We start from the raw sequence: 23240 nt of genomic DNA on the forward strand, positions 1-23240 counted from the left end.
CTAAAAATGTAAAATGTGCATATAAATCTGTCTTTCATATTCTTTTTTGTCAAGTGTTCAAATGTTCATGACTCCTGACTGATAGCTTCAAAGAAAAAATTCTCAACCCATGACACAAATTTTCCTATTTTAATTTCACAAAGGAACTCTAAACCTGAGACATGCAAAAGTGGAGCAAAGTTTTAATTTAATCTGGATGGTACTCTTGGTTTCTAATGTAAGTGGCATGACATGGAGACCCAATGGAGACGACTTCCACATAGCATAGTGGAGCAGGCTCCATCATGATCTGACGAGATTTTTCATTCAGTGGAACAATGGAGCTTCAGGTTGTGCAGAAAAGTCGAAATGTGCTTGGCTATCTAAATATATTGCATGTGTTGGGGCCATCCATTTTGGTCGCACATTTTGACGCATGCAGCTCAACAGACGTCGCAGCTCTGACGTCACTGGGAGTATAAACCGGCTGAGATGCAGAGTTTCGGGGCCATTTCCCGCCTGTCTAACAGGACAGCGTATAGGGGGCGCATACCTGGAGAAACAAGCTCGCAGGCGAACTTTTGCTCCACAAGGCCATTCCTGAAAGAGCTTGAAAGCTGGAAATCTGTCTGATACGAGAAGATCAGAGGATTTATTTGCTGATCGAAGACCACGCCACACTCGGCGCAGGTAAAATCCCTACAGAGGTTCTATGTCCAAGGAGAAGAGTTTCCTCCTTGTATATGCAGTCGACTAAACGGTTCGTCATCTTTTCCCCTCCTGGACAGATGAGAAATTACCGTTTTTTTTTTTTCCTCTTTAATTCAATCACGGACGCGTGGTCCCCCTCCCCTCCTTTTTCTTCAGACCTGATCCCATCCTCAACCGGTGGAGATAAGAAATCAACTTCAAAGTAATTTCATTATTTTCATAGTAAACCGGATAGGTGCATTTAGAGGTCTGGGCAGTATGAGGCAGTTAAGGTGATGTAGGATCACCAGTAGTTAATCTAAGGTATTAACTTGTTGCATGCAATACTGATTGAATTATGTTATGCTGAGCTGTGTTTTGATGTTTGTCCAGCTGATCCCAAATCAGCCAGGAGTTAGAAGTTGGACTTTTAAAAGTTTTTCATTCAAAGCAGCTGCGGTCTGGGCCTCACCGACCATTCTTTGTCCCAGTTTTATTGCTAGAGATTTTCCACTGAGGTCCCGCCTCAGAGTTTTATGACTCTTTGTTAAGATTTGGAGTGATCAGCTGGTTGTGGCTAAAGGGGCGTGGCCCCACCGTTTCATCAGCTGATTGCTGCAATCGAGGCATCAACACGACAGGAGGATTTCTTTCCATTTAACCCAAATTACACATTTTGTCCATAAAACTACTGGTTTGATCTTCATAGACACTAAATGCGCATATATATTTTTTTCTTTTATTATTATTGTTAGGTAGTCCTTTTTATTCCCGTTGTGTAGAACGGTGCTTGTTAGTTAGGTGAAGGTTTTTGGACCAGAATAATGGTATATCAGGATTATTGGGTTCAATAAATCTTCATATATATAATTAAGAGAAGCCTTTGTGTTTATTTCCTGCAAGAGTGATTTATCTGTCAAAACAAGGTTGAAGTTCCCCCACCTTCAGTTAAGTGGTTGAATAAACAGTGACAGTTTGTGGTTTTGGTTAATAATTTGTAATTATTAAAGAGCTTTGAGCCCATAATCACAACACCAGAGGATATCTCTGATTTCTATTCGTAAGTAGTGATTGTTGGTTAAGAAATTAATTTTTTTCAAATTATTATTTCAAATTATGATTCTTGATTAATATTAATTAATCAATAATCATATTCCTTACACATGTCACTGGGCCTTTCAACAGAATAACACTGTAGTTCCCATCTTTTGGAGCATCCTTTATGTTTAGCAATGGATGGCAAGGGGCATTTACAAAACAGACATCAATTCCAGACTGTAGATGCCCTTCTTGAAGCCACATTCTCCACATAGTGAACCTGTTCTATTCAGAAACAGTAACAGGGATGGTAGAAGGTCCAGAGTTAAGGCCCAGTAATCTGTTCTTCTGTCTTTTCACACTTTAGCATGATGCTATTAATATGTCTTTTGAAACCACTCGATTTGGGTAAAATGACAAGACACACTTTGACAGGGCCTTATGTCCTGCTGAAAGAGGACATGGTCTGATGGCCCCAAAAACAGCATAAAGACTAGACAATGTTGTGTAAATTGCATTAATGTTGAATTCAACGCCAGAGGGTTAGTAGGCCAATAAATTCCCAGTGAGATGAAGATCTAGGCTATGACTTGGTTCAGGACTGGCCATTTCTGAACTCTTAACCAGTTCTTGTTGTATTTGCTTTTACATGTTGGTCCTGCTGCAACAAAGCATCCCAAACCACAAAACTTCCAGCTTGCTATGAATCAGAAAAAGCCAGACCCAAGATTCAGCCAGACACAGTACTGAAAGTTTAAAAGGTTTATTCAGCCACAGGAAAACGTCACACAGGTAACACTCCTCAGCTTCCAGGAATCACTGAGGCAGAAAGAGGGATTAGTGACTTGTAGTCTCTCCAGATTTTGCAGGGATCAGAAAAGTCACTAACCTGCTTTTGTCTTGAGTGGAACTTGAAACCCAGAGGAGAAACCTCAGTGGGTGGTGTCAGGTTTAAACAACCTACAATACTTATGACATCACAAAAAGAAGAGAAAGACAAAGAATTAGTTTTATACTCGCAGCGAGGAGAACGGTCAAGATGTGTTCAGTTACAAATCTCGCACCGCTTTGAACAGCATCTGTCAGTACCTCTCTTTTTATTATCATTCGGGGATCCCTAGTTACAAAGAACGTTGCTCTCTAAAGGATGGGAAACAACAGCTGCATCGTAAACAGGTCATAAACACCATTATCTTTTAACAACACACTTCCCCAGTCTCCATCATTTTAAGATCAGTGCGTCTTCTGTTCAGCGCAATCAGCCTTCATCTTTATGACCTCCTCAACTGTGGCTGCTTCCTTCTCAGCTCCATTTATGACGTTTGCCTGCAGACAACTCATCACATCCTTACTCACACATACATCATGAAAGGTTATAATATCAAATAGTCAAGTTAAGGATAGGAGAAAATGTAAGATAAATCTATATTCAATTATTCCAACAGGCGGCAGGCGGTGATCTCCACAGCACAGGTAAGAAGTGACTCCAGGCTGAATAATCTGAGGGCTAGGCTGGCTCAATAATCCAAGGACAGAAACAGGGTCAACGATCGGAACAAGAGGCGTCAGGCAAGGGGCAAGCAGAGGCATAAACCAGATGCAGGAAACAAGGTCGACAACCAAAATCCAAATAGTCTGACAGGGAGCAAGCAGAGGCATAAATCCAAAAAGCAAGGCAAGGTCAAGAACAATGATCAGACAGGAAGGAATGCTGGATATCTACTCACACAATGGCTTTCAAAAATCTGGCACCATCTGCTTGTCAGAGTCAGTATATATCAGGGAAGACACAGGTGCTTGGCATTCCACAGATTGCACTACACCGCAGCAGCCACCAGGTGCATCTAATCTGCTGATTGCAGCCAGGGAGACAGGGTAGAGCAGACGTGCCAGAATCATAACACAGCTTCGTGCTTCACATTTGGTATGAGGTTCCTCTGCTGAAATGCTGTATTTGGTTTATTATGTCCTTTGGTGTCTGTTGGCATTGGCTCAGAATGTGTACCATCTATCACTATTTTCTGTATAGTGGAATGGCTGACTCAAAATTCTCTGGAGACCTCTTTAAATCCCTTACTCAGAAGCTGCAACAGTCTTCTTTCTGAAGGCAGCTCTTTGGATCTTACCATTGTGTTCACTCTCAGTTCAGCCGTCAGAAGCACCAAACTAAGATCAAAGATTCCAAATTTGGGAAGCTAAACTGCTTGTACAAAAACAGAATTGCATGTGCAATAAGTGGGTGTGTTGCATGTGATTTTCAAAGATTGAGCATGCAATGGATAACAGGTGCAAAACAGGTGCAAACCACCCTATTTAGATGACGAAATTGCGTGTGCTGCTGGCTGGCTACTGCCCCCAGTGGAACTAGAGGAAAAGCGAACAAACGCTGTGGCGTTTGAAGCATGCAGGGGTTGTTGCACTGCATCATTATAAAAAATCGAGCTGCCGATTTTGTCCTTTTGTTCCGTTCTGCTCCTGCTTTTCTGGACTGTTACAGTTTGATAAACATTAGTGTTGGCATTCATAGCAGCAGGTTTGTAATCGCAACCTCTGCCCTGACGAGATTATTTCTCCTTTCTCTTGATTTACGCAGGGCGCCTCTGAGTGCATAATTGTGCAAGCAGAAAGCTGAGTCTGCTGTTCTGTGAGCAGATGCTTTTATGTTTGTGGTCCACAAGGATCCAATATGGTGGCCGGGGGGTGCAAGACACTCTTACAAGTACCAAAACAAATTTACATTTCAGAAAACAAATTTACATTTCAGAAAATAAATTTACATTTCAGAAAACACTTTTACATTTCAGAAAATCAACCAGAAAGGGAATGTACCAACGCCGAGGCTGACCCGGAAGTCAGCCTCAGGGGCTGCATCCTTCGAAGACCGTATTTGTAGGCCGATTACGTTACAGCGCGGCGACGAAGGCTGTCCCAATTCATGAATCATGACTCCCTCAAATGCGGCCGACAAATGTGTCCTTATTTTGCCCGATTTGAAGGATGGGTCGTGAGTATCCTTCGCGGCCCATCATTTCCCATCATTCATTGCGGGTCGAAGCGGATTGGTCAAGCAGGGGAAGCCATGGCGGACCATAGCAGCAAAAGCTGTGAGTAAATTGTGGAAAATTACACTTTCTGTGACACAAATTAACTTCTACAATGTTTTTAGTGCGGGAATATAAGTATGTAGACGTGAAAAATCTGCTTGATTTATCTAGACATCGCTTAATTTCAAACGTGCTCCGACGTGTTCTGAGTTTTCCATTCCCGGCGTAGTAACTGGCTCACCCTGCCAGCCCTACCGGCGGTGGGGCGAGCTAAACTTGGAGATATCTGACTGGACTCCCGGCACTAAGCTCCAGTCCTCACAGTGAACATTTAACACAAGTGATTTATAACAGTTTATGTTATTATTTTAATTGTTACTGAAAATCTATTTAACATTTCAGGTGATATTAAGGTTAACCAGAATAAATGAACAGTTTTATGTAATCCAACTGTATCGCTGGAGAGTGTGATTGAGAATAAATAAGCTTTTCAATATTAATTTTTAATGAAGAAATATGCTATATGTTTTAAAAGTTTATTTATAATTCAGTTAGCATTATAATTTCTGATTCCAGGTTCAATCCAGAGACAATCATGTTCAGGTAAAAAAGATGTTTGATTTAACTAGCCAATAAACAAAGAGATAGCAACTTTATGGCTAATGTATGTCGACATATTGTATATACAACAACTTTCAATTTTAAGATAGATGGGAATTATAAGCTATTTGATCCCCTCTGGCTGTTCTTAGATAATTATATAATAATGCAGTGTTTTTGGTGTATTAGTATCTACTTGCTTTGATCACTTAAAATATCCAGAAGCATGCCTTAAAAATAATGTGTTTTTCCATCTCCATTCTTCCCTTTTCTAGACCAGACCCCTTTACTGCAGGATCAACCTGAGTGTCCCAGTCCTGATCGCTTCTTCAACCAGGAGGACACCAGGCCTGATTTTCGGCTGAGCAAGGAGTCTCTGGCAGTGCTGCTTAATCTTTTGCACCAGGATAGGCAACATGGATGGGGTGCTACTATTGAGACCTTGGTTTTTCTTTTCTGGCTGGCAAGTGGCACATCCTACAGAGTGGTCTGCAGAGTGTTTGGGATGCCTCGCTCTACTGTCCATTGCATCGTCCACAGAGTTACAAAGATGGTGGCTATTCGTCACCAGGTCATCTACCTTCTAAAGACCCCTGAGGACTTAAGGCAGTGTCCCGTGAGTTTGCAGGGCTGGCACGCCAGAGAGATTTTCTTAAAGCTGTGGGTGGAATTGACGGCTGCCATATCCGCTTCAGGTGTCCAAGCAGCCCTGATGGTCAGTGCTACAGGAACAGGAAACTCTTCCCTTCCATAATCCTGCAAGCAGTTTCTGAGAGCCCTTTTATTGACACGTATGTGGGCTGGCCTGGGTCAGTGCATGACTCTTGGGTGCTCCGCCACAGCCCACTGTACAGACACTCAGTTTATCCTCCTCCAGGGCATTTTATCCTTGCTGATGGAGGTTACCCATGCCTCCAATATCCACTCCCCCTCATCACTCCCTACAAGAAGACAAGACAAGGTGTGGGAGCCCAGCGCTTTAACAGCCATCATTCCAAAAACATGCTCTATTATAGAGCGTGTTTTTGGAATGATGAAAACCAGATTCAGGGCCATCTTCCTGCAAGCGCTGGAGAATGCACGACACCTTTGTACCTCACGTAAGTTTTGACCTAGATCCATTTTATAAATACATTATACATAATATATACACATACACATATATGCACCCTCTTTTAAATTGTTTTCAGGTCATAACAGCATGCGCCATCCTCCACAACATCTGCCTTGGTGCTGGGGATGTCATGGCCCCAGAGGATGACCCAGAGGAGGCTGTAGGTCGGGACTGAGACAGTCAGCGGTGCTCTCTGGCGGGACCAGCTTTCAGCTGAGGTGTCTGCCTTGGAGGAGGTACCACCAGAACATGATTACTGTGTCGGCCAAGTATAATATTATAGATGTGATTAATTTTTGAGGGGTATAACTAATTGTAATATTTTGTGAGCACCATCTTCTAATTCTGCATTTTTCCAATTACCTCTTAGTGATGTGGCAGCCGTCAATTCAGCCGGCCCTTTAAACCCACTTGATGGACGATACCGTGGACAGCGGAGAGAGGCATCACAAACATCTGCAGACCACCTGTGTGATGCTTTGCTCACCATCCAGAAAGACTAACCACAGGTTTCAGTTGCAGCATCCCATCTAAGTCTCTGACCTTGTGAAAGATTTAGCCACACCGCCAGACTTTCTGTTCAGAAAGACATCTGCCTCTTTGTTCTGTTGAAGAGGTGTTCCAGGAACCGGTCACTCAGGTTGATCCTGCTGTCGCCATTGGAAATACTTGTACATAGTTTTATTTTATGCCTTTTGTCTTGTAATCTTAATCTGTTTGAATGTTTTCTTCCCCCATTCTGTTTAAAGTGCTGTTTGTATTTTTCATAATAAATTCTGTTTATAAATTTAAATGAAGTTGATGTATTGTTAGATCAAATGTACATAACATTAGTGACAAAAAGAATTTTTAAATTTATTAGAACACCTTAAAACTTTAAGAAACAATCTGAACAAAACTTAATATTTCCCATGTAGCACCTTATTTTGGTGCCATTCTTTCTAAGATGGAAAACAGTCTGTCCATTCTTTGTGCCCTCTCCTCTGCTTTTCTTTGTAGCCTCATGTCCTCCCTGATCAACTCCATCATCTCCTCATCTCTGTCCCTCTTTCTTTTCTGACCCCTTCCTGCTGACTCACTGTCTTCCTTCTCCATCTGGTTGCCCACCGCTCCGCTTGGCCCTGGAGTGTCCTCAGGGATGGAGGCAATTAGGACAGGAGGTGTTGTGGAAGACCTCTGACCCAACACTTCATCCATAAGGACAAACCAGGGCCAAGTAGCAGCAGTGGGCTTTTCACTGACTCCCTCTCCTGACCCTGGATACTTACAATCCTAAAGTTAGAAGGAAGAAAAAAATATATATTTTACTAAACAGAGAAACCAACAAGACTTTTAGAAATATTTTTTGATTTGTGTGTGACATGAGAAGTTCTGAGCATACTTTATATTTCTTTTTTTTGTCCCACATTGTTTTGGCCTGCAAAGGGGGTGACCTTCCCCTGTTGGTCCATCTTGTCCTAAACCGAAAGAAGTATCTTAATCACTGGATGGATATTTATGAAAGTTAGAAAGATAGGAGTTATTGAAACTGGACAGAAACCGACAGAAACCTCCAAGCCACGGTGTCTCAGTTTTTAGCTCCAGTAAAAAGGTGGTGGTTCTCACCCCTGAGCTTAATAAACTGGCCTGTCTGCTCCTTTGTACCTAAAACAAAATATGAAAATACTAACAAAAAAAAACATCTTGCGTAATATAATAAATCAGAGCAAAAATAAAGCCTTTTTTAATTTTATATTTGTCTTAATTTGAAGAAAATATTAAAATATTTCTATGCAAATGTCTAAAACAAGCTCTTTCAAACTTTTAACTTCTTTACTGAGATTCATTTACATTTGGAGGTGTATTCCTCGTTGGGTTTACCTGGAATCAGAAATTATAATGCTAACTGAATTATAAATAAACTTTTAAAACATATAGCATATTTCTTCATTAAAAATTAATATTGAAAAGCTTATTTATTCTCAATCACACTCTCCAGCGATACAGTTGGATTACATAAAACTGTCCATTTATTCAGGTTAACCTTAATATCACCTGAAATGTTAAATCGGTTTTCAGTAACAATTAAAATAATAACATAAACTGTTAGAAATCACTTGTGTTAAACGTTCACTGTGAGGACTGCCAGCGGGAGCTTAGTGCCGGGAGTCCGGTCAGATATCTCCAAGTTTAGCTCGCCTCACCGCCGGGAAGGCTGGCGAGGCAAGCCAGTTACTACGCCGGGAACGGAAAACTCCGAACACGTCGGAGCACGTTTGAAATTAAGCGATGTCTAGATAAATCAAGCAGATATTTCACGTCTACATAGTTATATTCCCGCACTAAAAACATTGTAGAAGTTAATTTGTGTCACAGAAAGTGTAATTTTCCACAATTTACTCACAGCTTTTGCTGCTATGGTCCGCCATGGCTTCCCCTGCTTGACCAATCTGCTTCGACCCGCAATGAATGATGGAAAATGATGGGCCGCGAAGGATACTCACGACCCATCCTTCAAATCGGGCAAAATAAGAACACATTTGTCGGCCGCATTTGAGGGAGTCTCGGAATGATTCATGAATTGGGACAGCCTTTGTCGTCGTGCTGTAATGTAATCGGCCAACAAATACGGCCTTCGAAGGATGCAGCCCCTGAGGCTGACTTCCGGGTCAGCCTCGGCGTTGGTACATTCCCTTTCCGGTTGATTTTCTGAAATGTAAATTTGTTTTCGGAAATGTAAAAGTGTTTTCTGAAATGTAAATTTGTTTTCTGAAGTGTAAATTTGTTTTCTGAAATGTAAATTTGTTTTCTGAAATGTAAATTTGTTTTCTGAAATGTAAATTTGTTTCGGTACTTGTAAAAGTGTTTTGCACCCCCCGGCCACCGTAATCCAATTAGGCCGGACTACATCCTGCCTCGCCTTTCATCAGAATGATGGATTACAGGCTACTGCACAGGTGGGCAGAACAGTGAGCAGAGCTGTGTGCTATCAGTGCGCACAAGGGACATCTGTTCAGTGCTGTGTCTGGACTGACAACACCATAGGAGCGCGCACAGCTTGTTAACTGTGTTGCTTGACGTAACTCGCAATGGTTGCAGCTTAGAAATTGGTAAATCAATATTAACAAGAAAAACGACAAACATGTCTGTCAGTTAATTTATTAGAGGTTTATCTCCATTAAACTTTCATTATTTTCAGAGACTCGTCCTCTTTTTTTTCTGAGTATTTGTTTAACAAATACAGAGCTAATCATAAGCAGCCATAATATTAAAGCCTGAATGTAATATTAGCAACATAATAATTGTTTGTTGCAGGAGTTGGCAATCTGTATGTTATAGCTTTGCTAATTTTAAAACATAACGTCACATAACTGTCCATCAAAGAATTTAAGTTTATGTACATATAAATAAATTATTTTACAATGACTGTACTGAATTCACTTTGTTTGTTTTGCCAATTTTTTCAACGATTAATATGTTTGATTGTATTAATTGTTCTTTGGTGACACAAAATCATTCCTTAGTGTATAAACCAACCCCTGGCATATGTTCACATTCAAAGAACATAATCAAACAGCTCACTAATACAATTTGTTTTGTTTAGTGACAAGGTTAAAGCATACACTGTCTTTCTCACCACATGGAAAAGCTGCCTATAAATGTTGATTTTTCACCTGCTATAAAGGGATTTTAGCATCCAGTTTGCAACTTTATAATTTGTTTATTTCTTTCCTATTAATTATATTATCAACTTCAAAGCACAGTGTGTCCTTTGCATGAAGTGCAATTATAGTTAAACTGCTGCTTGCGCTTCTCTGGCAGATGATCAGTTATGTGCACACTTCGCCATGATCAGGTTTGTTCTTCAGCAGCAGATGATCTCACTGAGAGCAATGGTGAACTGGAATGATCCAGACGCAAGAACAAAATTGTTGCAAGGACTTTTATCATAGGAGAAATATCATGGCTTCTGTTTGTGATTGGCACCAAAGCAGACCTTACATAGAATACTACATAGAATCCTTTATTCTCATCTACTTTTGTCATTTTCAGTTTTGACAATGCAAATCTGTTGACACTTGTACAGACGATTCTCTCTCTCTTTCAGCTGTCATTCTATCTAGGCCTCCTTCTGGCCAAAGTGATAGCAGACATTTTTGCATCCCAGTTAGTACCTGCATTTCAAATGTGCTAAATATAGATGCAAAAACAGCGCCGCAATCCATTTCAGGTTTAATAAATCACATTGCGGGTGGTAAAGGATTACATTTTCATATCCCCCTCCCATATATTTGTGCATTTGGGTCATTATTATGTGTTTTGTATATTCATAAAGGCAAACACACTAAAAAGTGTGCTGCTGCTGTTCCGCTGATTTTACACTCACAATCTGATTAGGACCTGGGATGTAGATCAGCTTTGCAGACGCAAACAGGTTTGCATGGGGTTTTGTACACGCAAGCCTTTTTAAGATCAGGCCATAAGTGTTTGAACAGGACAAACCTTTAAAATGATCAGTATTAATGTTCTTATCATGTGCACCTGATGTAATATGCCTATATGTAATTTTATTCATCGTGAAGTGGAAATTCATTTATTCCTCACCAGAAATAGCATTTTTTCATTAAATGTTTTGCAGAAACATTTTAAAGATTTAAAGGCTTTTATAGGCTGTGATATTTTTTCACATAACTGTAGATGTCAAGAGACATTCACAGGCAGTTGAGGAAACACTGTGACAGACTCCCATTTTCTGACAGAATGACTCTGAGGCTGTTCAGCCACACCTTCATGGTAAATTACTTTGCAACCAGAAGGTTCCCTTTCAATTGTTCGTCATCCTGACTGTCAGGTTGAAAGACTAAAAGACTGGCTCAGAGACCTTTCAACACCTGCTTTTTTATGGAGGTAACTTGTGAAGCTATATCTGTAAATGAAATGGACCTTGCATGATTTTTGTCAATTTAATTGCCCTACGTTTGCTTCATCTCTTCATGTCTTGCAAGCTATTATCTGCAAACTAACACAGTAAACAGAAAGCAGAATCAAAGCTCACAGTTATCCTTCATATAAGCTGCACGGGCTGTTCAGAGGGTGTATCAGACTGCTTTTGAGTTCCAACTCATCAGGGAGTTTGGATGGAAAACTGTCTCGATTCTGATAGAAAACGCTGTTTTAGCGCCACGTGAAGAAAAGAAGCATGTCATCTGTATAAGTCACACACCTACAAACAGGAAGAAAAGTGTAAGCAGATACATGAACTCCCATATCCATTACACACGCAGTCAATAAAGTGGTGCGGATTTTCATGCACACATGCTAAGATAAGGAGTGGGGGTGGGGTTGAGGAAGACAAGACATTTACTGCGACACACACACACAAAGAAAGAGGGCACCATCAGAGGTTTGATCTTCTCTCCATGTCAAATCACCGTATTTCTTATTAACAGCCTTTTGCTTCTCGCCCTCCTTGTTTTCTTCATCCTCTTTTTTGCCCTTCTTTCTTCCTCTTCCCATCCCTTTCTTCTCTCCTTTCCATTCCTCTTCCCTCCCTCCCACTTCTCTGTCAGAGAGCAGATCTGCCTGAATAATTTCTTCCCCCTGGACCAGCTCTGCTCTTTAATTCATGAGCCAGAGCATGAGTGTGTGTGTGTGTGTGTGTGTGTGTGTGTGTGTGTGTGTGTGTGTGTGTGTGTGTGTGTGTGTGTGTGTGTGTGTGTGTGTGTGTGTGTTACAGAGAGTGTGTGCTTTTGTATTTGTGTGTCAGCTAGTGAGAGAACAGAAAAAAAGACTGGTGGTGACAGAAAGTGTGACACTGTCTGCGTGTGTAAGCAAGTTTTTTTTATTTTTTATTAGAAAACCCACCAAATATAATTGTGCTGTTATAAGTTCAGATCTTGGTGTGTGTGTGTGTGTGTGTGTGTGTGTGTGTGTGAGGTGACAGTACTTCTCTTTGCATTTAAGTATGTGTGTGTGTGTCTTCAACCACAGGAAGCCTATTTTTAACTCCTGGATGACAACGGACTCACAATCCTTTAGAACCAACTCCTCTGAATGAATCATTCACTTTCATTCATTCTGCTTCTTCTCGGATGAATCATTTACTTCTCTGCCACTCTCAAACCTAATCTTTTTAAAATTTTCCAAAAATAATTACTTGTTTTGTTTCAGTCGCGCTAAATTGAGCCATTTAGCTGATTGCAGATCTTAACTGAAACACGCAGATCATTAACGCATGAGTACATTTCAACTCTAATCAAAGTAGTTTGAGTGGAGCCGTTCGCCATTCACACTAAACGTGACTGGACTTCAGATAAGGATCACTGCCTTTATTATTCAACAGTTTATGCATCCAATCATGCAGTGCAGTGAAAAAGTATTTGCCACCTTACAGATTTTTTGTGTTTGTGCTTTTTTTTTGTCACACATTTGTTTCGGATGTTGAAATAATTTTGTTATCTGACAATTATAACCATAGTAAATCAAAAAAGTAGTTTCAGATGATAATTTTATTCATTAAGGGAAGAAAAGTCCTCCAAACCAACTTGGCCCCTTGTAAAAAAAAGTGACTGACTCTAAACTGCTTAAGTCACCCTTAGAGGAACCAACACTGGACACCGGACAGTGACACAATGTTTCTGTTCTGTAGCTACCCAGTTGCTGCTGCTGTCTTTGCTTTGTATTATGTGACACTTCTTCCACAATCCTGTTTAACAACTTAGAGGTCATAGTAGTTCCAGGTTTATAATTACCACCCGAAATGATTTTATTTAGTTATTCTGAAAAAGTAATTCACCCACCGCTTTTCCAAACAATGGTGATCTAGAACCAAATGTTAAGCGGGTTGTAAATCTTGCTGTAACCCTGGATTCAGATTTCAATTGTAACAAACAGGTTACAGTGTTTTGCAGAAGGGTTTCTTTCAGTTATATCAGGTTTCCAAACTGAAACTAGTCTTGTCTAATCATGATCTGGAGACAATAATCCATGCCTTTGTCACAACTCATGTAGATTATTACAATTCACTTTATGCTGAAATCAGTCAGGCCTCTCTTTTACACCTTTGGCTGGTTCAGAAAGCTGCTGCTCATTTTTTAACCGGTGCACATAAACACAAACACATCTCACCTGTTCTGTCATTTCTCCTCTGGCAGCCAGTGTGACTGAATTGATCTTAATATCCGCGTCTTGGATTCTAAATGCCTTAATGGTCCTGTTCCTCCATACCTCTCTGAGTTGCTTCAGGGTTTTGTCTCACAAAGGGCCCTTAGATCAGCTGACCAGCTTCTGTGGGTGGTATCAAAAAGTAGGCTGAAGCTCGGAGGAGATCGGACCATTTCAGTTGTGGCTTAAAAATTATGGAACAAGTTGCCATTAAATATTAGACAGGCCTCTTCTCTTTCTGTTTTAAAGTCTCTCTTAAAAACATACTTATTTTCAGTGGCTTTTGACACAGTGTGAGTTGGTGTGTTGCTGTTTCTCTTTTAATTTTACTACAGTATTTGTAGTGTGTTTTTATTCAACTTTTTAAGGTGGCCGGGAGGTGCAAACCAACATTACAATATTTGAAACACTTTTATAAGTCCCTAAACAAATTTACATTTGAAAAACACATTTGAATTTTAGAAAACAAATAAAATTTTAGAAAACAAATTTACACTTGAGAAAACAAATTTAAACTTCAAAAAACAAATTTACATTTGAGAAAACAAATTTCAGTTTCAGAAAACACATTTACATTTCAGAAAACACATTTAAATTTCAGAAAACAAATTTACATTTCAGAAAACAGTTTGAAAAAACACAAAACACTTTTACAAATGACTAAATCTTAAGGACACGGAATGTACCAACTCCGACGCTGACCCGGAAGCAATAACGGAAGCGCTCATGGTGATCCAAGATGGACAGCAATCGAGTGGTGCTTTGCCCATTTTGTGGCACATATATGAGTAGATTAACACGGTTTTGTTTTTTGTGTGGTCAGTCCTTGGAGTCTGAGAGACAGCAAGCTCAATTCGTGGCAGTAGCAACTAGAAATGGTACTTCCACCACCGAAGGGTGCAACAGGGTTCCTTGAGTGCCTTGTTGCTGAAAAGCGCTATATAAATAAACATGACTTGACTTTACTTGACTTGACTTGACTTGACCAGCAGTAATAGCCTCTAAGATGCTGCCACACCGGCTGCTGCTGTTTTTGCCGAAGCAAATGCTGATTATCGGCAAATGGGTTGTGTCAGGGTTTGGACTTTGTTTGTGTTTAGTCACTTTTTATGTTTATATTTTTATCTTTTTATGTGTATTTTGGTAGTCGTGATTGTTTTGGTTACTTCCTCTCACTCCTGATTGTTTATTTCCCCCCTAGTGTTGTCACCCTCCTCGTTCATTGCTCCTTTGGTTATTGTTGCTTTCTTAGTTTCGACTTAGTATGGTTTTCTCTGTATTATTATTATTGTTATTATTACTATTATTATTATTATTTATTGTAATGCTCTGGTTTCCTTGTATTTCCTAGTTCAGTTTCCCATTTAGTGTCTTTGTGTTTATTTATGGTTTGGTATTTGTCCTCTTTTATATTCTACTAGGTTACTAGTCTTATTTTCTCTGTGTTAGTTTCTTTCCTAGTTGTAGTCCTTTCTCATTTAGTTCCTCTAGTTTAGCTGTATTCTCCAGCCCTCTGTTAAGTTGTGTTTACTTATTGTTTATATTTTGTTTGTTTACATTTTAGTCATGTTCTCTGCTTCCCTTCTGGTCTATTCAGTCAGTGTGCTTTAGGTTTGTTTACTTTTGTAGTCAGGGTTTCTTTATGGTGTTGCTAGTTATTAGGTTGTTGTGTTCCCTCCGTTTTCTCAGTTTCCTTTAGTTCATGTTTATTCTTGATTTTTATGCTTTATTTATCTTGGTCTATAGTTTCAATTAGGTCTGCTCACTGTTGTGTTAATTAGTCCCTTTCCTCATGCTTAGTTTTATTCGGTTCACCTGGTCCCTCTGCCTCCCTGCCTCCTTGTCTCACCTGTTCTTAGTTCCTTTGATTACCTGCCTTTGTTGTCCCTCAGTATATTAGTTGGTTTTGTTTCATTGTCCTTTGCTGGTTCCTCTCGTTGCACAACTCGGGTCTACACTCTACTGCCATGTATTTCAATGTTCCTGCAGATGTAAGTTTTGGATCTCTGGTTTACCTGCAGTGATTTTGTTACGCTTGTAACTTTGAATAAAGCTGATGATTATTCGGAATGCTGCTGCCAAGCTCTTGTCTGCGCTTTGGTCCTCCCCAAAACCTCACCGTGACAGGTTGTCATTATAGTTATTAGCTATTGACTGTTATTCAGTAATTCCTTTCAAATGACAATGTCATTATTGGTTTTTATTTAATAAACAGTGTTAGACCCATAATATAAGGTAGCTGTATTTACTTGAGATGGAAACTATGTCATAAATAGCTTTATGTGTATGTATAATGTGCTGAAAGGATGATGAAGAGACATTCCACAAACAGTTGGTTTATTATAGATCATGAATGGTTACTGTGAATTGTTACTCACAGAAAATAATATTAATTTTTTAGAAACACGCTGCCACTCTGTGGAGTCCCTGGCCACGCGGGTGCCACAGGTTGCCACATGCCAAAGGGGGCCAGATCAGCTGTAAATGCCTCCAGGATGCTGCCATGGCAGCTGCCTATGTTTTACTCCGGTCAAGCCGGCTGCGTTCACTTTGAAAATGATGGTCAAATCAGCCCTCACGCGGTTTTGTTGTGCGCGAAAACATCATGAATCACGGCAGTGGCGCTTGCTGAGATCTTAGTAAAAGCAATATTTTTTAAAGGAACTGATTCGTGGTGATTGATGTCATTGTTGCTGTTATTTATATTAGATATTTAAAAGTCCACCCGCGAATATGTAGATATGACATTTTAGTTTTTGTCACTGTTATATGTGGTAATTTGTGTGTTCATTATTTGTGAATGTCGATTGATATTCCCTAAGCTTCCACGCTTATTAAAACAAAATTGTTTCCAGTGACCAGTCTCACGTCACGTTGACAGAACCCTTACCAATGTCACTCATTTAATTTCACCCACATCTAAAGTGAAATTTCAAAATTAAAGCCCTAAAAAATAAGACATTTTAGACATTACTATGTTTATAGCAAGATAACGGATTGTTTCCAGTGATTACTCTCACTTCAGACTGACAGGACACCCTCAGATGTCACTTATTAAATGTCAGCAACATCTGATGTGGAATTTCAAAATTAAAGGCCTTAAAAATAAGTCGTTTTACGTTTATTTTCCCTAAGTTTCTGTGTTTATTGCAACAAAACGGTTTGTTCCCAGTGATAACTCTCACTTCAAGATGACAAGAGAACAGTTCCAGATTCGACTAATCGAATTTAATCAAGATCTGATGTGGACTTTCAAAATTAAAGCATGTCAGTTTTAGACATTCCATTTATCTTTTACGAAGATGGCAAATATATTAACAATATCATGTGTTAGGATTATTATTATTGATTAATTAATATTTATCAAGAAATACAATTAAAAATCATAATTTGAGAAAATTAATTTCTTAACCAAAAATCCTCATTTATGAATCGAAACCAGAGATGTCCCCTGGTGTTGTAATTGTGGCTCAAAGCCTTTGATAATTACAATTATCAAATTCTCGGTAATAGTTGGTAATTATTATTAGATGTCACTGTTTAATCAACCGTTTCTGACGAAACATGTGGAACTTTGACCTTATTTTGACTGACAAATCACTCTTGCACAAAATAAAAACAAACGCTTTGTCTTTATCTATGTGAATATTTATTAAATCAACAGCCCTGATACAGTACGATTCAATAATCTTCACCTAATCAAACATGCAAAGTTCTACACAAAAGGGGTAAAATATCTAACTAAACAAAACAAAACAGACAGCAGTGGGTGTGTATGGAATCAAACCAGCAGTTATGGCAAACAAGTGATAATGTGACGCGGAGCGGAGTTTTGGGGAATGGCCCGCCAGAAAGTGTAGCTCAATTACTGTGAGCCATAAAATATTCCCCACCACTGGGGGTCCACGCACACAAAGGGTTGTAAACCTTTTGCCGGCAACTAATAAAACATGAAGTGTCGACGACAAAGAAAATGGTTGATTTTCATCATAAAGTTATTATAGCAGTCCAATTTTAACAGTGCAGCTGCGCCAGGTGTCACACAGTAAAAACACAACTTGAGAAGCGCGGCGGCTTCAGAGTCCAACAGCAATCAAGTTTCAAAATAATGGTATGCACATACAATTCAGAACCCATTAGACCATAAGTGGCCATTCTAACTTGCACTAAAACCTACTCTACCCTGCCCACGCTATTCCACGCTATAAAAATAAAAGGGTGGATTTTACTTGTTGAAGTTTTCCTTTTGGGGCAGCGAGTGAGAGAGGGGGGGGGGAGTTACTGCGCATCCGCAGTTAAACTCCAAGAAGAGCGGTCAATCTCCATCCTCTGGCCTCCTTGGCAAAAGGGGAAAATATGATCTGACCGTCAGCAGTCAACTGGAACAAAAACAAGAGTGGCAATCCGTCTCCTTGAAACTCTGTGGTTTTTTGGTTACGTGTTAAACTCACGTCTTCGATTGGCAAAGTGAAAACTTATAAGCCTTCTTATTCCTGTAAGCTTAATTCACTTAGTTTTCTCGTTGGCCAACGAAGAGAATGAATTAAATCCACGTGGGACCTCTTCTTTGGATGCTGGTAACTGTGTCTAGGTCCCAAGCTGAAGGCGTTGGTGGGGAGCCTCATAGTCCGTTATATAGTTGCTGTGACATCGGAACTGGGACGCCCCCGTCTTATCAGCCGCAGTGCCCACTGGGAATTGTAGGAGCAGATTATCCTGCGGTACAAAATGGCCGATTACGTTGGAAAGGCATAGTGGCGTCCAGCAACGTGCAAATGGTCCAATATTCAGCAAACAAGTGGTCCAACACATGTTTTATTGTACGATCATTTGTGATCTCTTAGCACTTGAAATATGTTTTAAGGATGACTATATGCAACGGTCACACCTATTGCTGTTATGATTCTGCACTGTTTGTCTGCCTCATCTCTGTCTGCCTGCTGATCTTCTCTGTGCTGCAGCAGCTATTAGGAGGATTGCTTTCACCTGCTCCATCCCCGCCTGCTCCCTAATCAATGCCTCACCAGCTCCACCTGTTCACCTGGCTGTATAAGCAGTACTCTGGCAGACAAACAGCGCCAGATTATCGAAAGCCTTGTGTGAGTAAATGTTCAGCGTTCCCTCCTTGTCTGCCTGCCTGATTCTGATCTCGTTTATGCCCCCTGGATTTCTCTACTCTGCTTTGCCCACGTCAGCTAGTCTCTTGGCTTCTGAATTCTGGACATCAACCCTGCTTCTGCCTCCTGACTACCACTCTCTGCCAAACCCCTGGATCTATCTGCCTGACTCTGCCTGCCCGTTCATGATCTTGCTTCTGTGCTCTGACCAATGATTCCAGCCTCTCCCTCAGATCCTGTCGCCTGAATCTGCTTCCCAAGGTTTGACCCAGTCCCCTGACTACCGCACTCTACTCACTCACTGGGAGTAAAACCTGAGAGCCCGCGTGACGTTGTACTGCTGTCACTGGATCATCACACTGAGGAGCTGAAATTCAGTTTCCTTATCTCTCAGTGGATTTTGAAAAGGTTAATGGCTTTTATTCTGAGTTTGTCACTATTCTCAGTACTCTGCTCAGCCACTAACCTGTCTGTCGGCCCTCAGAGGTTCCTGAGCCTACAGCTGGTTGTTTCCTGCCAATCATCTCCTGGGGCTTTCAATAAATCTTTTGAATCTTACCTGTTGTCTCCGACTGAAATTTCGGGTCCCCCGAATTATTCGTTACAATTGCAGTGCAGTATCTAAACAACTGAAGGAGTTGTTCCGAAAACGAGGCAAACGCCACTCAATTGCTGTCCTTGTTTCACCATGAGCGCTCCCGTTATCACTTCCGGGTCAGCGCTGGAGTTGGTGCATTCCCTTTCCGTAAAATTTTGTCATCTGTAAATGAGTTTGGCGACTTATAAAAGTGTTTTCTCAAATGTAAATGTGTTTTCTTAAATGTAAAAAGACTTGTAAAAGTGTTTCAGATATTGGTATGTTGGTTTACACCTCCCGGCCACCGTAGCTTTTAGTGTTTTGTCGTATTTTATCATTTTGTGTCTTGGCACATTTTGACATGCGCAGCACAACAAACATCGCAGCTCTGATGTCACTGGGAGTATAAACCGGCTGAGTTGCAGAGTTTCGTTGCCATTTCCCTCCTGTCTCACAGGACAGCGCAACAGAGGCGCATATCTGGAGAGACAAAAGCTCGCTGGCAAACTTTTGCTTCACAAGGCCATTCCTGGAAGAGCTTGAAAGATGGAAATCTGTCTGATACAAGAAGATCAGGAGATTTATTTACCAATCGAAGACCGCGCCGACACCCAGCGCAGGTGGAAACCCACAGAGGTTCTATGTCCAAGGAGATTAGTTTTCCTCCTTGTGTAATGCAGTCGACTAACGGTTCATCTTTTCCCCTCCTGGACGGATGAGAAATTACCATTTTTTTTTCTTTAATTTGATCACGGATGCGTGATCCCCCTCCCCTCCTTTTTCTTCAGACCTGATCCATCCTCAACCGGTGGAGAACAGAAATCAACATCAAAATAATTTTGTTCTTTTCATATTAAACCGGATAGGTGCATTTAGAGGTCTGGGCAGGATGAGGCAGTTAAGGTGATGTAGGATCACCAGTAGTTAATCTCAGGTATTAACTTGTTGCATGCAATACTGATTGAATTATGTTATGTTGAGCTGTGATTTGATTTGGTGCGCAAGCGCTGCTGAATCATGCGTGGTTAATGTTTTGTCCGGCTGATCTCAAATCAGCCAGGAGTTAGAAGTTGGACTTTTAAAAGTTTTTCAGTTTTTCATTCAAAGCAACTGCAGTCTAAACCTCGTGGTCTGACCACTCTTTATTCCAGTTTTATTGCTGGAGATTTTCCACTGAGTTCCCGCCTCAGAGTTTATGACCCTTTGTCAAGATTTGGGGCGTTCAGCTGGTTGTGGCTAAATGGGCGTGGCCCCACCGTTTTGTCAGCTGATCGCTGCACACCAGGAGGATTTCTTTCCATTTAACCCAAATTACACATTTTGTCCATAAAACTACTGGTTTGATCTTCAAACACACTAAATGCGCATATATGTTTTTCTTTTATTATTATTGTTAGGTAGTCATTTTTATTCCCTTTGTGTAGAATTGTGCCTGTTAGTTAGGTGAAGGTTTTTGGGCCAGAATAATGGCATATCAGGATTATTTGGCTTCAATAAATCTTGATATATATATAATTAAGAGAAGCGTTTGTGTTTATTTCGTGCAAGAGTGATTTATCTGTCAAAACAAGGTCGAAGTTCCCCCACTTTTGGTGAAGTGGTTGAATAAAGAGTGACAGTTGGTGGTTTTGGTTAATAATTTGTAATTATAAAAGAGCTTTGAGCCCTTAATCACAACACCAGAGGACATCTCTGATTTCTAATCATAAGTAATGATTTTTGGTTAAGAAATACATTTTTTTCAAATTATGATTTTAAATTATAATTCTTGATGAATATTAATTCATAATCATAATCCTTACATTATTGGCATCCCTGGGTGGGCCTTAAAATGATAGATACCACTATTGCACGAAGTAACACATTTGTGATATCCTGGAAACACTGTTGTGAGATTAGGTAACATTTTGCAGTTGTAAGCTGGATGATGTATCTTGACTAATATTGGCTCAATTCTACTGCACAGAAGTAATAATATACTCCTAATAGTAATAATAGTTTTTCTAAGGTGCTTTGGTGGATGCGAGGTGGACGTTTTGTGTAGTTTATGATGAAATTCAACGTAAATTGCCAGCTTGTCAAAGCAACCCATGCTGGCTTAAAGCTGTAGCGCAGTCAGCTTGTTGCCGGAGCAACCAACAATTCCTGGCACAGTAGGAGGCATCATGTCGGCCTCTGGTTTAACTACAGCTGTAACTAACACTCTCCCAGTCAGGGAGGAACAACACTACCGTCTGGTGGCCATTGAGTGAATTGCAGTTGCAACAGGAATTTATCTGCAGCAGACAGGAGTTTAGTGCCATCTTGTGGTCACTAGTGAGAATTACAGTTGCTGCCACAGAATTTAACTAATTTGATTAGTTTTAGTGACACAGGCAGATAATCCCATCACCGGTGATCAAAGGACATAGCTTGAGCTAAAATCAAGTTATTGATTATTCATTGCCACTTCTGGTTATTTACAGGATCTACATAAACTGAGATCAGCTTCATGCAGATCAATGGAAGATCCTCTGGTAGATAACAAGTAATTCTCTCATAATAACATTAACACCAGTCAGTAATTATTTTAGTTCATAGACTTGTAAAATGAATCAGTAGTTCACGAATGAGGCAGGCCTACCTTTACACCCCTAAACTGGTCTTAGGACAGCCTGCTTTCTTGTGTCTGTTTTTTAAGGTTGTGTTTCTAACCACGCTTACTGTTCCTTTACACTTGATGTTAAACATTCCCATGTGTTCGATCCTATCCTCTAAAAGATAAACTTTTTTTCATTTGGTCTGACAGCGTCCCGCTGCAGACCAGTCCAAGGTGTCTGTCAGGGTTTGTGTAGCGGAGGACCTCGGAATGCAGACGAGCAGGCAGCATGACTGTAAGTGAAATGATTTAACTAACAAAACTTACTACAGACGATGAAGGCAAAAACAGACATGGGCAGGCTGGCAAGACAGGCTTGGCATGATCCAAGGACAAGACATGAACAGAGAGAGTGATCCAAAATGTTTCCACGAGGAATGAACAGAACAGATGTGTATATATGGAGCAAGAAGAGGAGACTGAATGCTAGGTGCAGGTGAACCGAATGAAGATGATTGACAGACAGGACAGAACAAAACGTGGCTGGAGCAAAACAGAGACTCTTGAATACAAACTTAAACACAACTAGTAAACCATAAAACTAAAGCATAACCAGATCCTAACTTGACAAAACATGAAGACAAAACTAAAGCATGACCAGGAAAATAACAAAAGCATGATTCAAAACCTCTCAAGAATAATAATAATAAGAACCCAAAAATACCCACAAATCATGACAGTGTCCAACAGCTCCTGTCAAATATCTGCTTGGGGTAGGGACAGGTGTCATGTTAAGAACTTGCTTCCCCCGCATTCAGACAGTACCCATAGCAGGAAGAGTGGATGGATTGGCGAGTATAGAAGATGGATGGATAATTTTGTAAATAATTTTGTCTTGTTTTTTTCAATGATGAAAATTTTGACGATTTTAGTTATTATCATCATTTATTAGATTTTATGTTGTTTTCTGAAACATTTTCCTCATATGTGTAGTAAAAAAAATTAACACCAGCTCCATGCATTTCCATTTGTGAACACAGGATCTCATTGTGCTTCACTGGAGTCCCTAACACTTGGCTTTGTAGCCCTTTCCAGTCAAATAGAGTTCAATGATTTTGTTTCTCATCTGTTCTTAAATTTCTTAAAATTGGGCCATGGTGTGTCGCTTTTTGAGATCTTTTAGTCTACTTCATGTTGTCAGACAGCTTCTATTTAAGTAATTTCTTTATTTTAAAAGGCTTCTTTCACACTGCAGATCTTGATGTGATTTTTGCTGAAATTGGTTATATTTTGTGTAGTCGTTCAAATTACTAATTAATACAACTGCCATCAGATTTCATTCTTACCATTTCACGACCCC

General features: G+C 40.2%; 1 long non-coding RNA gene across 1 annotated transcript; it reads left to right on the forward strand.

Annotated features, from left to right (window-relative positions):
- The first annotated feature begins 15516 nt into the window (after nucleotides 1–15516).
- LOC124859664 lies at nucleotides 15517–22175 on the forward strand. The gene is made up of 3 exons (XR_007036167.1): nucleotides 15517–15599; nucleotides 21768–21818; nucleotides 22091–22175. It is a non-coding gene; the product is annotated as an uncharacterized LOC124859664 (long non-coding RNA).
- The last annotated feature ends 1065 nt before the right edge of the window (nucleotides 22176–23240 follow it).

The sequence above is a fragment of the Girardinichthys multiradiatus genome, chromosome 22 (genome assembly GCF_021462225.1).
Source record: "Girardinichthys multiradiatus isolate DD_20200921_A chromosome 22, DD_fGirMul_XY1, whole genome shotgun sequence".
NCBI lineage: Eukaryota > Metazoa > Chordata > Actinopteri > Cyprinodontiformes > Goodeidae > Girardinichthys > Girardinichthys multiradiatus.